Below are 18,955 nucleotides of genomic sequence, written 5' to 3' on the forward strand. Positions count from 1 at the left end.
TCTGCATGGGCTCAAACACGTGCTCCTGTTTCCTCTCACAATCCAATGATGTGCAGGTTACTTAAATTGGGCATGCCAAATTGCCCATAGTGTTCACGGATGTGTAAGTTAGGTGCGTTAGTCAGGGGTAAATATAGTCAATAGTGTAGAGGAATGCATCTGAGTGGTTTACTCTTTGGAGGGTCAGTGTGATCCTTGTTCGTCCGAAGGACCTGTTTCCCTGCTCTACGTATTCTATGATTCTAACTTTAACTGAACAAATCACTTACAAACTGAACAATCTCTCTGTAACTAATTACGTTTTCCGGAAAAAAAAACAAGATTTTCCTGATATGCGGTTTCACTAATGCGGATTCCATTCATAAATTCATTATTACTAAGAGTAAAATTAAAACTTAGTCTCTCAAAGTTCATCCAGTACGGACTGTCTTGAAATTTCTGTATCTTATTCTCTCGTCTTTCTCTGTCTGAAATGCCTTTTCAGTTGTTTTTTGGTTTCAAGAATATTTGCTCAGCGTGTTGTGTACCTTTATTGATGGATAGAGCTTTTTAGGCAGAGCATGGAGATTTTTTGTGAGATCCCAATATTTCTTTCACAGATGACACTTCCCTGTCATCGTTTTTTCAGCTAGCAGTGGACTCTTCCCCTCGCCCAATTGCCTCTCTGTTATATATATCTCCTTGACACAAGAAATTCTTCGTATATGATTGGTTTCATATTGTTAACGCTAAAATGGATCCTTAATCTCCAAGTGCCGTTTTAAGTTAATTGGCAGCATTTGAACTGTTGCCTGGATAAAAATGCTGTTTGGGCCTGAAAACTGAACGGGTTTGATCCATTCTGTCAATTTGGGCACCTGCAAACTGCTTACCCACAGACATTCGTTCTTCTGTTTAATCACCGAAAAGCACCTTACCTTGTCAAAGGTCATCATGGTATTGCCCAAAATTTTGCAAGTTCGCCGTTTTTACGCACCAATAGACTGATATGCACACGGATACCTCCACCTCGATAATAATAGTCCGATCAAAAAATCCAGATGAAGATTTTTTAAAAACTCTTATTTCAAAACCAGGCAGCTGTCGATTCTTCTCCATATTCCTGTCTTCTTTTCTTATTCTTGGGGATTCTGCTTCCCAGGTCTTTGGTTGATAAAGGTCCCTGTCAGAGAGCAGATCTTTCTGCTGCCAGGCTGGACTTGTTAGCGGCTTGCTGCTCGTTGCCGCTCTGGCCAACTGTTCAAAATGTTTGATATTTATACCCCAAAAGATTGGATTGTTTCATTGGTTTTAATATTTTAAAAACACTAAATACAAACTTGATTAGCATTTGGCATCTTGGCACATTATTTAAACTGATTGGCTGAATTTGAATTTGATTTTGTCTGATAGCAACCCAGATACTGCCAGCTGTTTGACCAAATATTACATTTTTAATTTTTCCAGTACTCTGGCCAGCCTTTCAAGTAGCTTCTTGGATGCTGCCTGAACTGCTGTGCTCTTCCAGCACCACTAATCCAGAATCTGGTTTCCAGCATCTGCGGTCATTGTTTTTAACCACACAGGGGAGAGGCCATTCAGATGGTCAGTGTGTGAGAGGGGATTCAGTGATTCATCCTGACTCCTTGAGACACCAGCGGGTTCACACTGGGTAGGAGCTGTTTCCCTCTCTGTGTGACAAGGGATTTGCTGAGACTCAACACGACTGAAAGACCAGTGAGTGCACACAGGGAAGTGGTCATCTCCCTGCTCCGTGTGGTGTAGAGTTCACACATCACTGCAGGACTCTGATTCTGCAGTTACTTTTCATCAGAGTCAGGACTGGACCTTGTACATGGTGACACTGTTGGAGTATTGATGTTGTTGTTGTTAACCACATTAACTGGGCTGGAGTTGACTGAATTTATATTGCCACTTTCTGAACCTCAGGATGCCTCTCTGGGCAGTAAGTCTCCACAAACAGCAATGTGCCAAGGAGCAGGGTTCATCTGTATTGATTTAAATTGTGATCATAGCACTGCTGTCTGACAGCACCAGGTAAAAGGTTGGAGTCCAGCCTTGGTCAACGGGGCCTATGTGGGGTATCCACATTCTCCCCTAAATAGTGAGAGTCCCCTCCATGTGCGCTGGTTTTCTCCCACAATTCAAAGATATGCAGGTTAGGTGGATCGGTCATCATAAATTGCCCACAGTGTTCAGAATTTGCAGACTGAGTGAATCAGCCATGGGAAATGCAGATGGAGTGCTCTGGGCGGGATGTTCTTCAGATGGTTGGTGGGATTTGATGGACCAATGCTCTCCTTCCACACTGTAGGGATTATATTCTATGAGTGAGGATAAAGAATATTCTCAGGGTCTCCTTGGAGGAGGAGCATGTGGTGCATATCAATGTTCTCTATGCCATTAAATAGAGTTGGGCACCGCAGGGGATAGAGTGCTTTCTCTCCACCGCCACTGCCACCCCTCACCCCCAACTCTACTTTGATTTAGTCCCTTCCCACTCTGTCACTTGTAACGGTTTGCTTTGCCCATAATGGGCTTTGTTTGTAAATATTCAACTGATGACACTGGTGTGCTACTCCTGGTGATTATACGTTAATAAAAAGCAAAATAATGGAATAATGATGTTGATGGTGGGAAGGTTGCTCAGCTGGGTGAAATAACACTTCAGGGTAGGAGAAATGGGAGAAAAATGCTTCACAGCTCACAGAACAAGAACTGAAAATAGTTAAATCAAACCAAAGGTTCAAAGAGGGAAGGAATATTTCCCTGGAGTTTGAGTAACTGAAAAGTGATGGGGTCCGGGACTAGACAGGATTTTGTTTAAAGGGCATTTGAAATTTTAAAAACTGTTATATGCAGATAGTTTCGATTCTTTAAGTTTTATTTATTGTGGAATAAACTTGTACTTTCAAAAAAAAAAACAAATTCACAAACCTTGCGTTAAAGATAAATGTTAAATAAAATCCATCAAACCATCATTCACTGAAAACAGAGATGGAAGTGCAATCTCCTGCAGAATCCCTGCCCTGATTACTTCTTCCTACCCGGGCTCCATGGCTATATACATACCTGGGAGATAGCAGCAGGAGAAGGTCATTCGACCTTTGAATCTGGCTCCACCATTCAATGGGAAACAGCTGACCATCCAGCTCAGTCTCCTGTTCCTGCTCTGTTCCAATCCCCTTTCATGACTTTACCTTGAAGAACTATATTTCAGTCCTCCTTGGGCTTCACTGCCTTTATACCAGTGATGTTGCTGTGTTATTGCTAGGTGTAGGCAGGGGTAGTTTGATGGTGCTCTTCCTGGAGGACACACTCAGCGTCCCTCATCATCCTGCAGGAACATCAACTGGGTTTCAGCAACGAGAGATAGAACCCATTTCCAGGATATGGGCATCACTGGCTCAGCCGCATTTAGAACATAGAACATAGAACATAGAACAATACAGCACAGAACAGGCCCTTCGGCCCACGATGTTGTGCCGAACTTCTATCCTAGATTAAGCACCCATCCATGTACCTATCCAAATGCCGCTTAAAGGTCGCCAATGAATCTGACTCTACCACTCCCACGGGCAGCGCATTCCATGCCCCCACCACTCTCTGGGTGAAGAACCCACCCCTGACATCTCCCCTATACCTTCCACCCTTCACCTTAAATTTATGTCCCCTTGTAACACTCTGTTGTACCCGGGGAAAAAGTTTCTGACTGTCTACTCTATCTATTCCTCTGATCATCTTATAAACCTCTATCAAGTCACCCCTCATCCTTCGCCGTTCCAACGAGAAAAGGCCGAGAACTCTCAACCTATCCTCGTACGACCTACTCTCCATTCCAGGCAACATCCTGGTAAATCTTCTCTGCACCCTCTCCAAAGCTTCCACATCTTTCCTAAAGTGAGGCGACCAGAACTGCACACAGTACTCCAAATGTGGCCTAACCAAAGTCCTGTACAGCTGCAACATCACCTCACGACTCTTGAATTCAATCCCTCTGCTAATGAACGATAATACTCCATAGGCCTTCTTACAAACTCTATCCACCTGAGTGGCAACCTTCAAAGATCTATGTACATAGACCCCAAGATCCCTCTGTTCCTCCACCTGACCAAGAACCCTACCATTAACCCTGTATTCCGCATTCTTATTTGTTCTTCCAAAATGGACAACTTCACACTTGGCAGGTTTGAACTCCATCTGCCACTCCTCAGCCCAGCTCTGCATCATATCTAAGTCCCTCTGCAGCCGACAACAGCCCTCCTCACTGTCCACAACTCCACCTATCTTTGTATCATCTGCAAATTTACTGACCCACCCTTCGACTCCCTCATCTAAGTCATTAATAAAAATTACAAACAGCAGAGGACCCAGAACTGATCCCTGCGGAACTCCACTTGTAACTGGACTCCATGCTGAATATTTACCATCTACTACCACTCTCTGACTTCGACCGGTTAGCCAGTTTTCTATCCAATTGGCCAAATTTCCCTCTATCCCATGCCTCCTGACTTTCCGCATAAGCCTACCATGGGGAACCTTATTATTCCCCATCACTAGGTACCATTGAGAAGATGGTCGTGAGCTGCTGTCTTGAACCATTCACAGTCCACTTGGCACAGATAGACCGACAATGCTGGGAGAGGGAATGTTGTAGGATTTTGTCTCAGTGATTCTCCATCTTTGGTTCTTCAAATGCTGGTTAACTTAATCACAATCTGCACATGAGTTTGAGATTTCAGTCTGCAAATCTTCACCATCAAGCACCCTGTGTAAAGGAATATGCACAGATTTGAAATTCAGAACAGACTATTCTAGTTTCTCTGGAATACCTTTTTCCCCTTTCTTCCCCCAAAGCTGTAACCCTCCAGCCCACTCACTCTCTCCCACCATTCTGACTCTGCTGCCCCCTAATGTACACCCTCCACATTCTCATGGAGTTGTTGATAAACAGGTCTCTGCCACCACTTCCCGTCCCTGGTTAGACTCTGCACCCTTTCTGGGTTCACTTCCTTTCCCTTCAGTTGCTGCAAGTCAATAATGTAAGAGCAGAATGAAACAGATGGAAACAGAAAGGGAGGTGGCAGATCTTGGACAGAAGAGGAACCTTCAGTCTGGGAGAATGGGTCAGATTCATTGTTTCCCATTAGTTTATTCCCAGCATAACAATGAACTGGGGATGGAGAGTGGTCCCACGAGAGTGTAGTGACACTTTGACCCCCCAACTGATCAATACTACAAGCAGATACATACCTCCTCTGGCCAATCACAGTGTGAAATACTTTCCCCTAATTACCCCAAAACATGTGCTCCAAAACCCACCCACATTCTGTACATATACAGTGCTGGGTTTCCCAATACACCTGTGGTTCCTGCCTCAGGAATTATGGGAGTTGCAGTCCCCATGAAGTCACTGGAGCCCTGTCTCTGGAAAGTGAATGAAACGTGTGGGGTGGAAGGGTGTTATGTATAGGATCCCCATTCAGACAGACAGGACATATGGCTTGTCACTGGGTTTTACTGAGACATCTGGTTAGAGAACCCAATTTTTGACGAAAGGAATATAGATTCAGTCAATTGCAGGGTGGAGGGGTCAATAAGGGGAAGCGGTTTTAGGCTGAGGTGGCTCAGTGGCTAGCACCTCTACCTCACATCTTCAGAGACCCTGGTTTGATTCAAGCCTTAGGTGACCGTGTGGAGTTTACATGTTCTCCCAGTGGCTGCATGGTTTTGTTCAGTGTTCCAGTTTCTTTCCAAAGTCCAAAGATGTGCAGGTTAGGTGGATTCGCCATGCTAAACCACAGTGTCCATGCTTGTGTAGGTTAAGCCATTAACCATGGGAAATACTGGGAATGGGTGAGTCTGAATTATAGGATTGGTGTGGACTCGATGGATGAATACCCTGCTTCTGCACTGTAGGGATTCTATTCTATTCTCATGAAGAAGAATGTACCTATCTTGATGTGTTGTGAATCTGAGGAATTCCCTATTCAAAACAAAGTGGATGCCAAGACAATGAGCAAATTTAATGGACAGATACAGATTTTTAATTTGCCACGAGCTGAAGGGTGAGAGAGAGAGAGAGCAGGCGTGAAAATCCAGCTGAGACCGAGGTGAGCTCAATCATCACCGTATTAAATGGTGGAGCTGGTTCGAAGGGCTGCATTGCCTCTCCTGTGCCCAGTGCTTATCTTCTTACAGTAATAACTGGAAAGCTGAATCCAAAACTCACCAGCTTCACCAAAGGAGATTTTCGGGAAATGTAGGATAGTCAAGTGGAATAGTATTCAAAACTGAGATAGTGAGGAAGTGTGCAGAAGATAATGATTTTGCAATTTTAAATTGAGGGGTAACAGTGATTTATGGTTATAGACTGTGTCGTACATTCACACTGTCCAGAATACTCTGTTGTGAATATCGATTCTGTAATTTATTACAAAGCCAAGGTCACTGATAATGAAAACCAAAACACCCAGGAAACATCGCCTCACCTCATAATCTGACAAAAGACGCGTGATAAATCTGGTTGAATTTAGAACACAGATGGAAAGCGGGGAGATTAAATCCAGTCCGAAGATCCTGTGCTAAAACAAAGAAGACGACAATAGGATGAGGCAGGAGTTGGTAATGTAGACTGGGAGCAAAGACTTTACGGTGGGATAGTTTACAGACAGTGGAGGAACATCAAAGCAATTTTTCGAAGTGCTCAGCAAAAGTATATATCAGTGAAAAGGAAGGACTGTCGGAAAAGGGGTAATCTGCCGGGGGTGTCTAAGGAAATAAGGGAGTCTATCAAATTGAAATAGAAGGCATACAAATTGGCAATGACCAAGGAGAAATTAGGAGATTAGAAAAACTTCAATGGTCAACTGAAACCTTGATGGGATTGGGTATAAATAGTGATGGGTAGCAATGCCCAAGGCCAGAATAGCAGTTTACACTGTTAGAGGGAAACCTATTGTTTGGGGAACATATGGCCTCTGTAATTGTTGAAGCATTCAACAGTTACCAGAGAGATAATCCTGATCAAGTTAAAAATCACAGCACACTCCAAAAGCTTGTACTTCCAAATAAATCTGTCGGACTATAACCTGGTGTTGTGTGGTTTTTAACTTTGTCCACCCCACCCCAACCCCAGCTCCTCCACATCAGAATCCTGACAGACAGCCCCACTGAAACTGAAGTGCCTGTCAGGTACTTGAGGGAGCCATGGGGGTGTGGGGGAGGGGTGTGTGGTTTAACCACAGAGTTGAACTGAACTAGACTTTTTAACTGTTGTTGCCATGGAGATAATCCTGAGAGACAGTCTCTATGCAAAGTCACAAATCACAAAGGTAGAAGAATGGCAGCCGTACATCGGACCTGATGCTGCCTAAAGGTGTTTTGCACGTAAAATACCCAGGTAACTACGATGTCTCATCGATCAATACTCAAAGAAGTCCTCTCAGAATTCTGTGCCTAGTTATTCCTATCCAGCAGGGTTCAGGAAGATGAGTACACAGCAGTCAGTCTTCACAATGGAGGATACGAAAAACATGCCAGTAATTGATAAGCAGACTGAGGAAGGTGAGGACCTAGATCATAACCATGATACTGAGTGCATTCACCTTACCCACGCTTCTCATTAAGTTATACACTTCTATAAAATATTCCCCCTCGGTTTCCTCTGCTCTAAACAAAAGAGCCCTCGCTTGTCCAACCTCTCCCTGTAACTTAGACCCCTGAGCCCTGGCATCATCCTTGGAAATTTCTTCAGCAACTTTTCCAGTTTAATAACTCAAACCGGCACTGCATTCAAATATTTCCAGTGTTTCTCCATGGCACTGGAACTGACGGGACAACGCCAATGGATTACAATCCACGATCGATAATTCACTCCATTACAGCAATCCCATTTTCATAGCTTCGTCCATGATGCAGGAATCCTTTTGTCTTTCTGGTTTCATGGTTAATTGTCCTCATACAAATCCAGTGGCTTAACTGTTCCTGGGAAACATGCCATGATTTTTCAGACTTTCAAAAACAAATGAAATCTCTCTCCACACTCACCATGCTGACATGGACTTGGCTGTGTCTCAGGACTTTTGCAGTCACACTGAGATTTGAAATATTCGCCCACGGACAGAATGCACACCTTCCCTTCCAGATGAAAAGGCCAATGATATTCAGATCGGCACGGATCAAGTAACTATCAGATCTGAACATGAAATTCAATTTGCATTTCTCATCTGCAAACCCACCCTTTCAGTACCATACAACAGAGAAAACAGAAAGTGCTGGAAATCCTCAGCAGGTCTGGCAGCATCGGAAATGCTGACAGATGCAGGAAACATTGCAGCCTTGAAGAAGTGGTTAGATTATCACACCAGTATGTAGAAGATGGGGGCATTGTGTTCAACAGTTTCATACCAGAGACTCTGACCTCATTTGATTCCATGTTTCTCTGCGATTCCCTCTTTTCTGAAGCAGGCAGGAATGGGAAGCAGTGGAGAATGTAAATGATGGGTGACCTTCCTAGTGAGAGGATTCGTGTACAGTAGCAGGGATCCCTTTCTGGAAGGGCCTTGGTGAGACCACACCTGGAGTACTGTGTATACCTTTGTTCCCCTTTCCCAAGGAAGGCTCTCCTGGTTATTGAGAGAGTAAAGGAGGGTCACCAGCCTGAGTCCTGGGATGTGGAGCTAGTTAAGGGCTGCAGATGCTGGAAGTCAGAGTCCATACAATGTGGATCTGGGGAAGTGCAGCAGGTCAGGCTGCATCACAGGAGCAGGAAGGTCAATGTTTTGGGTCGGAATCCTTTGTCAGCCCTGATGAATAGTCCTGACCCGAAACGTCACCTTTCCAGTCCCATCGTATTCATGCTGGTCATCAAGCACCTATTAATTCTAGTCCCACGTTCTGGCGCTCAGCATGTAACCGATATTGTATTGCCTGGTGTGATCATCTCAACACTTCTTCAAGGCTGCGATGTTTCCTGCATCTGTCACCATTTCGGATGCTGCCCGACCTGCTGAGGATCTCCAGCACTTTTTGTTTTTATTGTGGATTTCCCCCATTTTGATCAAACAGAGTCAGAGAGCTGTACAGCTCCATATTTTGCTGACTATAATTCCTGGGATGGCAGGACTGATGGATGAAGAGGGACTCAATCCTCATTTAATCCTCCTTTCCTTTGGCTTTCTGAGCCACTGACTACATCACTAATATTCTACCTCCCATTCCCTGTCCTGAATCTGACCCATCTAAGCCTACACTTTAGTTCCCATCCCCCTGTTAGACTAATTAAAATGACACCAATGGGAGTGGCAAAAGCCTCCACCAGGAGATTTCACCCAGCTCTGCCCAGGGGTAACCGGTCAGGCTGGTACAGGACCCACCCAGAAACAGTCCCAGTGCCTGAAGAATCTAAACCCTTCTCTGGTCCACCATTTCACCAGTCACACGTCCAGCTGATCTATCCTCTTATTCCTGCTCTCACTAGCACATGGCACTGTGAGTAAGTCTGACATTATTTTATTTCAGGAGCTACATTTTACTGTATCCCAGATCTCCCTATATCCAGCTTTCAGGACCTCATCCCTTTGTTTAGTGATGACATTGGTATCGGTGTGTTCCACAACCACTGACTTTACCCTCCAGCTTCAGAATGTCCTGCAGCTGCTCCATGATAATCGTGGATCCTGGCACCAGGGTGGTAACATACCATCCTGGATTCATGTCTGTGACCACAGAAGTGCCTGCCTGTACCCCTGACAATTGAATCCCCTGTCACTATAGCCCTGCCACTGTCTTTCCTCCGGTTCTGTACAGCAGAGTTATCTGTGGTATCATGAACCCGGCTGTTGCTGATTTCCCGAGAAGCCACTCCACGCATTCACCCCCAACAGAATCCCAAGCAGGATTCAGTAATTTTATGAGAAGTGGATGATCACTGGGGATTCCTGCACTGCCTTCCTGAGCCTTTTATTTGGTTTGATGGTCACTCATTCCCTTTCTGCCTGTGTAACCCTCACCTTGCAGTGTGACGAACTCACTAAATGTGCTGTCGATAACATTCTCAGATGCTCCACAGTGAGTCCACTCATAACTCCAGGTCTGAAAAGCAGTTTCCCAGCAGCTACACATGGGCCCACTTCCTGCACACACAGCCGTCAGGGACACTGGAAGCCTCCCTTATTTGCCACATTGTACAAAAGGAGCACCCCACGGGTCTGAGGGTTCCTGTCACAACGTCTCTCTGGATTCAGCTAATTACTCCCATTCAGCGATTTTAAAAGAGCTTTCAACCTTCCTTCACTTCAAACATTTCCATTATATATCAAAAGCCACAATCTTTACTTAAGCTGATACATTATATTTTAAAAACTTAACAAATTACTCTGCAGGTATCACTTACAAATTGGCTGTTCCCATTGGAACCATGTGAATTTCTCAATGGCCTGAACTAAACTGGAGTTTCAGTTTCAGCTTCAACTTCTCCCTGTCCCACCTCCCTCTGTTTTCACCTAACTCCACAACCCACTCATTGAGACAAGCAACACTCAGTGCAGCCCTGTCATTTTCATTGTCTGCCCTCAGCCTCCTGTCCTGTTCCAATGCATCTCAATGGGAGCTCAGGGACAGCACCTCATCTTTCAGCTCAGCCCTTTGTAACCCCAGAGCCCACATGGACCTCAGCAGTTTCTTTTTGAACAGACAGTTGTCAGAACCTGGAACATTCCACCTGAAAATGTGTTGGAATTTGAGTTCACAAAGAATTTTAATGAGAATTTTGCAGGGAGTTGAAAATTAGGAGCTTACAGGTTAACATCATGAAGTGAGTGATTGGGACTAAATCTGACAGTTCCTGCAAAGAGACTAGGTATAATCTGGATAAATCTGTGCTCCCACTCAGGCCAAATCGCCCATGGGTAATTCAACCACAAATTTGAACATCTTTCTGCATTTTGCTTTACAAAAGTATTGGAGATATTTTCCCAGAGACAGAACAGACAAGCCTTTCTCCTTCCACAGTAAAATGCTAATGATATTCAGATCCTGATGACTCCGCTGAGTGCAGAAATCTGCTTTTTTGAAATCCCGTCCTCAATTATTCTCAATTAATATCCCATAAAAAGAATTCACAAAACAAATCTCAGCCAGTGAAGGATGAATTGGAAAGACAAATATTTCTCTGGTATGTGTCTGATGTGCAAATGCTCCTCTTTCAAATCACCCTCCCCCACCCAGGAAGAAGACATGTCCACGCACCTCGCTGTACCGTGCCCCCAATAAAAATGGCGGCCATAACCCAGGACCTATCACTGACTGAGGCCCACAGCAGTTTTCCCATTTGCTTTAAACATGGGACCAAGAGTTTCTAATTCAGGACTAACACCATGTACAGACGTGTAAATAAAACCTCCCAGTCTAAACTGAATCATTTTCTCCCGGTTTCCGCTGCCAATCCATCTTCCCAGTTTCCGGCTCCTGCACACGCCAAGGGCCATTCCGGGTCCATTGACCCTTCCTCAGAACCGATGGCAGCTGGGAAAATTAGACTCCCTACAGTGTGGAAACAGGCCATACGGTCCAACAAATCCACACTGAGCCTCCGAAGAGTATCCCACCCAGACCCATTCCGCTACTCTGTTACTCTAAATTTCTCCTGAACAACGCACCTCACCTTCACATCCCTGAACACGACGGGAAATTTAGCTTGGCCAATTCACCTAACCTACACATCTTTGGACTGCAGGAGATAGGGGTAAAAGAGTAAATAATAGGTGGGATGGAGCGACCCTTCAACAACATGGCAACATTTACTCATCTCCTCTCCCCGACCTTATCTCAGATCCAACCCTCCAACTCAGCACCGCCCTCAAACTGTCCCATCTGTCCATCAACCTTCCCAATTATCCACTCCACCCTCTCACCATTACCCCCACCTGCATTTTCCTATCGCCTTCCAAACTACCTTCCCACCAGCCTTACACACCCATCCTATTATCTGTCCTCTTCCCCACCCTCACATTCCTGAAGAAGTGCTGAGGCCCAACATGTCAATTCGCCTGCTCCTTGCATACTGCCTGACCTGCTGTGCACATCCAGCGCCACACTTTAACACAAGCTGGAAGAACATCACCTCATCTTGTACCTGGGGACCCTTCAGCCCTCTGGTCTCACTATTGGATTCCATAATTTTAAGTCCTAAGTCTCCGACATACTAGTGTCCTTGCCCCCATCCCATAGACCAGGGCCTGTTATTACATCGCCTGCAATTACAACTACCTATGGTTAGTCACTAACAGTCTCCATAAACAGCTATTCACCCTCCCCCAGCCAGATCGTTATCCACTCCTTTGTCCAACTGCTCCCATCGCGTTCTGTGGAATCTATCACCACCTATCATTTACTCCTTAACCCCTACCTTCTGCATATAAACCAACATTGTTTCTCAGGAACATCAGTTCTGACGAAGGGTCATTGGATCAGAAATGTTAACTTTGACTTCTCTTCACAGATGCTGCCAGACCAGCTGAGCATTTTCAGGATCTTCTGGTTGTTGTTTCTGATTCACAGCATCCGCAATTCCTTTGGTTTTCATTTACTGGGAGTTTGTAATTCAGGTCCAGCGCCTACATCGTGTGTTTATCAACCCACCCAGTACATAAACTCAATTTCTCTCCCAGTCTCTGCTGTCTCTCCCACTCACTGGGTCCCCCCTCACAGTGACATTGCACCTGCACAGCTCATGGTCACGTGTTGGCCTGCTGGCCACACCCCTCATTCACTCCCATTGGCAGGAGGATTACACAAACTCCCCTATTGGTCTGAAGTTGCCATCAATCAGCCAGGTCCCATTGTGACTTGAGTGGGAGGAGGCTGAGGGGTGACCGCAGAGGTTTATAAAATCATGAGGGGCGTGGATGGGATACAGAGACAAGGTCTTTTCCCTGGGGTTAGGAAGTCTAGAACGAGAGGGCATAGGTTTAAGGTGAGAGGAGAATGATATAAAAGAGACCCAAGGGGCAACATTTTTCATGTGCGTGTATGGAATCTACTGTCAGGAAAGTGGTGACAGCTGTTATAGTTCCACCATTTTAAAAGGCAGCTGGATGGGTATATGAATAGGAAGGGCGTAGAGTGATATGGGCCAACTGCTGTCATATAGGTCTAGATTAGGTTGGGATATCTGGTCGGTGTGGGCGAGTTTGACTAAAGGGTCTGTTTCCTTGCTGTACATGACTGTGGCTCTGCCCTGGGATGAGCTTCATCATTCAGTGAATGGGGCAGTATCACAGAACACAGGGGCTGGGGGCTATTCAGCCCATTGGGGCTGTACTTTCTTCCTCTGGAGATGCTGCCAATCTGCCCTTTCTCCACTCCCATTTACCAGTAGCACTCCACATTTATCCTCAAATAGTTAAATTCCAAATCTGTTTTGACAACAACAAAAGCTGCATCCAGCTGCGATTCAAACTGTTCCAGATGCTCAGAACCTACTGAGTAAAATAACCTTCACATTTTTAACCTGCATTATTTGCCAATTACCTGAAAGTAGTTACTAAAAATTGTGACAATAATTTCTCTCAGTGTCTCTGTAAATTAAATATCCTGGAAACAAATCTGTTTCTGGTTGAAATCACTGCTTAACCTTCTCAGCTCCAAGGAGAATTGTCAGGTCTTTTGCTAACTCTCCATAAAAGAGAAATCTATCTTAATTTTAATTTATTAGTGTCATAGAGATGCACAGCACAGAAACAGACACTTCGGTCCAACTCGTCAATGCCGCCCAGATATCCTAAATTAATCTTGTCCCATTTGCCAACACTTGGCCCATATCCTTCTAAAAGTTTGCTAAACACGTACCCAATCAGATGCCTTTTAAATGTAATCGTACCAGCCTCCACACTTCCTCTGGCAGCTCATTCCATACACCTAACATATTCAGCTTGAAAACATTGCTCTTTAGATCGCATTTAAATCTTTTCCCTCACACGTCACGTCTGTGCTCTCTGGTTTTGGACTCCCCTAACCTGGGAATAAGATCTTGGTTGTTCACCCTAACCATGTCCTTCACGATTTATCAACCTCGAAGGTCACCTCTCAGCATCTGATGCTCCAGTGAAAACAGCCCGAGCGTATTCAGCCTCTCTGTATGGGTCATACCCTCAACCCTGGAAACATCTTTGCACATCTTTTCTGAATCCTTTCAAGTTTTATAATATCATTCCGATAGCAGGGAGACCAGGACTGAAAGCAGAATTCCAGAAATGGCTGAATCAATGCCCTGTACAGCTGCAAAATAATGTCGCAACTCCTATACATAATGCACAGACCAATAAAGGCAAGTTAACCAAACGCCTTCTTCACCACCCTGCCTATTCCACTTTCACAGAACTATGAACCTGTACCTCAACGTCTCTGTTCAGCAACACGCCCCAGGCCCTTCCCATTAAATGTACAAGTCCCGCCCTGATTTGTTTTTCCAAAATGCAGCACCTCACATTTATCTGAATTCCACTCCATCTGCCACTCCTCAGCCCAGTTGATTGAAGTCTCATTGTACTCGGAGGTAACTTCTTCCCTGTCCACTGCATCTCCAATTTTGGTGTCTATGTAAAGTCACTAATCATAGCTCATATATTCACAGAGAAATCATTTATATAAATGATGAAAAGCAGTGGACCCAACACCAATCCTTACACCATATTGCTCATCACAGGCCTCCAGTACGAAAAGCAACCCTCCACCACTATCCTCTGTCTCCAATTTTCCAGCCAATTTTGTATAATTTGTTAACCAGTCTGTTATGTTGAACCTGTTGAACATCTTTCTGAAGACCAAGTTAGTGATTTCCATGCACAAAGCCATGCTGACTATCCCTAATTATTTCTTGCCTTTCCAATTACATCCAAATCCTGTCTCGAGAAGCCCTTCCAACAACTTGCCTGACTTCAGGCTCACCGGTGTATTGTTCCCTGGACTTTCCTCACCACCTTTCTCAAATAATGGTGCCCGTCTTACAGCACCTCACCTGTGGCTATTGGTGATACAAATATCTCAGCGAGGGGCCCGGCAATCACTTCCCTAACTTCCCACAAACTTCTGGGACACACCTGATCAGGTCCCAGGGATTTATTCAGCTTTATGTATTATAAGATATCCAGTACCTCATTCTCTGTAATATGAACACTTGTCAAGTTATCACTATTTATTTTTCCAAACTGTCTCACTTCCACATCCTCGAGGTAAAAGCTGACATGAAATCCTCCCACCTCCGTTGGTTCCACAGACAGCCTTGCTGATCTTTGAGGGTCCCTAATCTCTGCCTGGTTACTCTTTTGTCCTAGGTGTATTTGTCGAATCTCTTTGGGTTCTCCCTTCAACCTATTTCCCAAAGCTATCTCATGTCCCCTTTTAGCCCTCATGGTTTCCCCTGACTATACTCCTACTGCCCTTTTACTCCTGGAGGGATTCACGCAAACCCAGCTGTCTGTACCTGCCATATCCCTCCTTCATTTTCTTGACCAGGCCCTCAATTTCTCTCGACAGGCAGCATTCCCTACACCTCCCAGCCTTGGCCTTAACAGGAACATACTGTCTGTGTACTCTCGTTGTTGCAGGCCTATTGATGCAATGGCAGATGAGGACAGAGAAGCAATCATTCTCAGTAAAGAGGTGGTGTTGGGAAAGATTACAGCCTAAAGGTAGGTGGGTCGCCTGGCCGTGGTGGAGTGCATCCCAGGGGACTATAACAGATGGCACAGGCTAAATAGCAAACGCAGTCATGATAATTCACTAAAATGTGCTGGACTCTGGGATGGTTCTGACAGATTAGATAGCTGCAAATGTGATGCCAATATTTTAAAATGGACTTGTTAGCATAACTTCTGTAGTGGGGGAAATGCTCGATCGCTCAAGGAAGAAATAGTGAGCTAGCTGGATAGAAATTGTCTCAGAGCAGACACAGCATCGATTCATGAAAGGTAGACAACACTAAGCTGAGTGGTAGAGCAATGTGTGCCAAGGCCAATGTAAGTCTGCAGAGGGATACGGATAGGTTAAGTGAGTGGGTAAGGGTCGAACAGATGGAGGACAATGTTGGGAAATGAGGTCATCCATTTTGGTCGAACTAACAGCTAACTGATGAAATGGTGAAAACTTGCAGCAGTCTGTTGTACAGAGGGAGCTGGGTTTCCTTGTGCATGAATCATAGGAGGTTGGTTTGCAGGTGTAGCAGGTAAATAAGACAGTGAAGGGAATATTGTCCTTCATTGCTAGAGGGATGGTTATGCTGCAGCTGTACAGGGTGCTGGAGGGGCCACACCTGGAGTACTGTGTACAGGTTTGGTGTCCTTACTTCAGGAAGGATGTACTGGCACTGGAGACGGTGCAGTGGAGGATCACTAGTTTGAGTCAGGATTTCAGAGGGTTGGCGTATGCGGAGAGATTGAGAAAACTAGTTCTATACTCATTGGAATTTCGAAGTATGGGGGGTTGGATAGGAAAAAAATTGCAATTATGAAGGGAGTAGATAAACTAGAAGCAGGGAGGAGATTTCCACTGGGGACGGAGCAAGCTAGGGAGCAGAGAGTCAAAATAAGGGGATATCAGATTTAGGACTGAGTTCAGGATGGACTTCTTCAGATAAATCTGTGAATCTGTGGAATTTGCTGCTGAGTGCAGCAGTTGACGTTATCAACTTGACGATCGTTAGGTCAAAAGTTAGATTTATGAACAGGAAAGGAATTAAGGGTTATGGTGAGAGAACAGGAAAGTGGAGCTGAGGCCATGAAAAGATCAGCCCTGACCTTATTGAATGGCAGAGCAGGCTTGAGGGGCCAGATGGCCTACTCCTGCACCTCTTCCTTCTGTTCTTATGTTCCCACTTTCCAGCCGTCCCTTTACCTGGGAATAGCAAAGAAATATTGAACGTTCTCGCCTTGTACCGTCAAAATTCGCCTTTGTCCAATTTAGGACACCGTTTAGATCTGGTTTATTATTTTCTGTAACTATTTTAAAACAAGGAGAATTATCAGAGAATCCTGAGAGTATGGAAGCAGGTCATTCGGCCCATCACATCCACACTGACCCTCAAAGCCTCCTACCTTAAACCTGTAACGCTGCATTTCCCATGGCTAATCCACCTAGCCTGCACATCCCTGAACAATATGGGCAATTCAGCCTGGAATATCTACCCAACCTGCATATCTTTAGATAGTGGGAGAAAACCACAGCAAACAGACGAAACCCACGCAGGTAATAACAACAAGGTGTTCATCCCTTTTTTATTTCCCAGGTCAACCTAAATAACTTCGCTGGACGTAATCTCAGAATATCCTCCCTCAGCACAACTGTAATGCTACCCCTAATCAAAAAGACCACTCCGCCTCCTCTCATATCCCCCTTTCTATCCTTCCTCTTGCATCGATACCCTGGAACATTACGCTGCCAGTCCTACCCATCTCTGAGCAACGTTTCTGTAATACTCATGATATCCCAGTGCCACATTCAAAACCATACCCTGAGCCCATCTGCTTTCCCTGTCAGGCCTCTTGCATTGAAGTAAATGCAGTGTAACTTGTCAGTTCTACCTGGTTCTGAGCCTTGCCCTTGCCTGCCTTGACTGTCTGACTTCTGAACTGTACCAGCCTCAGACTTACCTCTTTTCTCACTATCTCTTTGAGTTTACCCACACTCCCTCACTGGTTTAATGATTCCTGAGTAGCACGAGCAAATCTCCCTGCTTGGATATCAGACACCTTCCAATTCAGGTACAATCCATCCTTCTTATGCACATCAACTCTACTCCAGAGGAGATTACAATGATTAAAAGATGTGAATCTTTCTGCCCTACACCAGCTCCTTAGCCAATCATTCATCCCCTCCATCCTGCTATTCCTAGTCTCACGAGCATGTAGCACCTGCAGTAATCCACATATTATGACCGAGGACCTGGTTTATTATATTCTAGGCTAATTTGCTATATTCTCTCATCAGGACTTTATCTTTTCTCCTTCTTATGTCATTGGTACCAATGTACAATGACCTCCCACTGGTCATTCTTTCCTTTGAGAATATTCTGCTACCTGTCCGAAACATCCTTGAAACTGGCACCAGGGAGGTACCACCCCATTCTGATGTCTCACTGTCAGCTGCAGAAACAGCAGTCTGTGCCAAACTAGAAAGTCCCTTATCATCCTTGAGCGTTTGGAATCTGATATATCTCTCATTATAGTGGAGCCAATCTCAGTACCAGTAACTTGGCTGTCAGTGCAACATTCCCTGAAAGTCTATGACAACCGACATTATCCAAAACAGTAAACTTGTTTGAGATGGGGATAGCCACAGGAGACTCATGGCTGAAAAAATGTGTTGCTGGAAAAGCGCAGCAGGTCAGGCAGCATTCAAGGAGCAGGAGAATTGACGTTTCAGGCATAAGCCCTTCTTATGCCTGAAACGTCGATTCTCCTGCTCTTTTGATGCTGCCTGACCTGCTGCGCTTTTCTAACGAAACATTGTTCAGCTCTGATCTCCAGCATCTGCAGTCCTCACTTTCTCCACAGGAGACTCATGCTCTACCTACCTCCCTCTCCTACCTTTCCGAGAGGTAACCCATCTACCTGACTGTATCTGCAGTTTTTCGGCCTGAAACTGCCACCTATCACACATCCTGACTCTTGTCAATTCTTCATTACCATTAAGCACCGCTCCATCTGATCCATGTGATCCAAGAGGATTTGCATCACTTCCTGCAGGCTATCATCAGGATCATTCAAACTCCCCGACTCTCCTCCAGGAAGTGCACATCACTGTACGAATGGTCATCTCTGCACCTTAATCTGTAGACCCAGAAAAAGGCAGAGTCTTACAGCTTTACAAAGACTACTATCGAATACATTAGTACCTGTATTTTATATTTAAAACATTAAACCAAAATATCATAACAGAGGCATTTAAACTAGTTAAC

General features: G+C 44.9%; 1 long non-coding RNA gene across 1 annotated transcript; it reads right to left on the reverse strand.

Moving 5' to 3' along the window:
• Nucleotides 1–4,418: 4,418 nt before the first annotated feature.
• On the reverse strand, nucleotides 4,419–17,016 carry LOC140475091 (uncharacterized). Its single transcript, XR_011959676.1, has 3 exons — nucleotides 16,797–17,016; nucleotides 6,492–6,584; nucleotides 4,419–4,768 (listed from the first exon to the last, which is right to left on the reverse strand). It is a non-coding gene; the product is annotated as an uncharacterized lncRNA (long non-coding RNA).
• Nucleotides 17,017–18,955: the final 1,939 nt, after the last annotated feature.

This window comes from Chiloscyllium punctatum, unplaced genomic scaffold (assembly GCF_047496795.1).
Source record: "Chiloscyllium punctatum isolate Juve2018m unplaced genomic scaffold, sChiPun1.3 scaffold_1392, whole genome shotgun sequence".
Classification (NCBI taxonomy): domain Eukaryota; kingdom Metazoa; phylum Chordata; class Chondrichthyes; order Orectolobiformes; family Hemiscylliidae; genus Chiloscyllium; species Chiloscyllium punctatum.